This window comes from Nematolebias whitei, chromosome 20 (assembly GCF_014905685.2).
Source record: "Nematolebias whitei isolate Nwh7 chromosome 20, NemWhi1, whole genome shotgun sequence".
In the NCBI taxonomy this organism is placed as follows: domain Eukaryota; kingdom Metazoa; phylum Chordata; class Actinopteri; order Cyprinodontiformes; family Rivulidae; genus Nematolebias; species Nematolebias whitei.
This window is the reverse complement of record NC_056517.1, coordinates 34,919,003-34,921,275: the sequence shown is the minus strand read 5'-3', so window position 1 is coordinate 34,921,275 and position 2,273 is coordinate 34,919,003. Positions and strand designations below refer to the sequence as shown.

Genomic DNA, 2,273 nt, shown 5'->3' with positions numbered 1-2,273 from the left:
TTCACCTCGATAACGATAAATGGATGATAACTGCAACCCCCCACCCCCAAAAATAATGTGATAGGCCGGCATGAATAATTTACAGCCAGTTATATTGATGGCATAATTCCCTTTTTACTACCACTTTAATTAACTTTAAAACTACAGCTTCTGCAAATAAATGAAGAAAATGTGTACTTTTAGTTTTTAATAGTTTTTGAACAAATGAACAAATTTAGAAGAATAAAATAACTTTCCTGTAAACACAAATTATTAAAAATACAATCTCTTATAAATGAAATGGTCACATTTGAGTTGTCAAGTATTTCCTTGTAAATAAAACTAAATAATAAAAAATGAATTTCACATTTGCCATTTGGAAAAGTAAACGATGAGCTGTGCAAAGGTCTGCCTCGGTGTAAAGGTCGCAGGTGGTGGACGAGGTTGGATGTATGGTCATGGCTTGTCGCAACAGTCTTTTGGTATAGTTTACACTTGGCTTTTTTTGTTCAATATCGTCTTTGCTCAACCCAAAATGTTGCTGGACGACTGATGACGCTTTTTTTTTTTTTTTTTTTTTTTGGGAAATTAGCTGCTCCTCTTCCTCCTGGACCAGCTCTGCCGCCGCTGCTGCCGCTTCAACATTCGAAAGTTCCTCCATTTTCTCAGCCGCACCGTCTCTTTCACTTCTTGCTACAGACTGGATGGGGTGGAGTCACGTGACTACAGACTGCACGTAGCGCAGCGTCTTAAAGGGACATGAGCATAGCTTACCTGTACACAGCCAAAAGACAAAACGACTTTTATTTTAATTTTTTTTTAAAACACCGAAGATACCGACATGAGCAAAATGACGTTGATCATTGTTACAAATTTCGGTGTCGGTTAATTTTCGGTATATTGCCCAGCCCTAGTGCAGACACTTCAGTCTAGAGAAAAATAATGAATACACGAACGTTCGTTTGGACCGAGGATGAGGCTGAGCGGCTCCTACTTGTTGGGAAGGGTGATCAGCACAAACAGCACTCTGCTACCTTCCACCGTTACTGCTGTGTACTCGCACAGAAAAACCAATGACTGCAGCAGTCCGTAAAGGTGGAAGCCGGGATGGAGTCACGTCTGTGTTGCATGCTAGCTTAGCGCTACGTTGCTCCCGGTATTTGTCGACGAGGGGCGGGGTTTAGAAACGGAGCATTTTTGCTAGCATGTTTGTATTGCGCACCGCGCCACATCAGGGCGCTCAGTTTTGTTGACAGGGCGGGGCGCCCTGCTTGTATAATAGTAGGGGAAACACTGGCTCTGTGTGCACTGAGATCACTAAATAAGTTAAAACAAAACAAACATATAGTTTTTATTGTTGTTTTGGCAAAGAATGAACCAAACCGAACAGGAAAACCTTGCTGTGATACCCTCACCCTGCTGGATAGCATTGAAGCAACATCTCTAGGAACTGCTGTCTTGCTGTTTTTGTCTCTAAGCTTAAAATAATCTGAAGTAAAGCTGCTGTCATTTGGAAAGAATAGAAAATGCACGGCCGCCCCAGGTGTGTGCCAGTTTCCATGTAGCTACATACAGTTCTTTCTGTATGTTGGCACTAATTAGCTCCAACTGTTCACCCCGCATGCAGGTTCTATTGCAGAACACGAGTAGAACCATCACGTCACAGCTAATTCGATCAATAGACCTTTTTATTTTATTTGTTTATGATGATTGAGCTAAAATGCAAAAGGAGAACAAAGGCGCACACTGAAACAGTTTAAGTTAAGCTGCAGACTTTTATTTCACCCGTTGAGCCCAGCAGCTGAACATCAGCCGAACATCTGCAGCTTAATGAGACACAGTTCAGTCCTTGAGTTTATGAAACCGTTTGTCTGACGATATAAACGACACGGATCTGTAAATCCCCAGGAAGGAGACCGAACTTTAACAGAGCGTGACTCAGCGGTGTTTTCAGAGCGAATAAACCGGGGAGAGGTTTTCCTGACTGCCTGAACCAGACCGGTGCTCTCAGCGGGCAGCGGGCTGTTGATAATCCCTAATTAGAAAATAATTCCTGTGGCAGGAAGTTGTCTTCGTCTTCCGCACACCTGCAGCAACTCAAAGCCGGCAGGGGACGACTCAGCTGTTTTCTTTTGCAAATCGCTCCATTTAGTTCTCTGCTGGGGAGCTGGATGAGCGTGAAACAGCGTCAGGAGGATAAAAGAGCAGAGTTTATTTTAAAAAATACCGTGACCCACCAAGAAAATGAAAAGACGTGACGTCTTCAGCTCTTAATTTTATGTTTATAAAACCTT

At 42.6% G+C, this 2,273-nt stretch overlaps 1 protein-coding gene across 1 annotated transcript in view; it reads left to right on the top strand.

The window, feature by feature from the left end:
* LOC119426686 (matrix metalloproteinase-16) overlaps positions 1 to 2,273 on the top strand; it is a 93,646-nt gene that overhangs the window by 28,786 nt on the left and 62,587 nt on the right. The gene's annotated exons all lie outside the window — the stretch shown is intronic.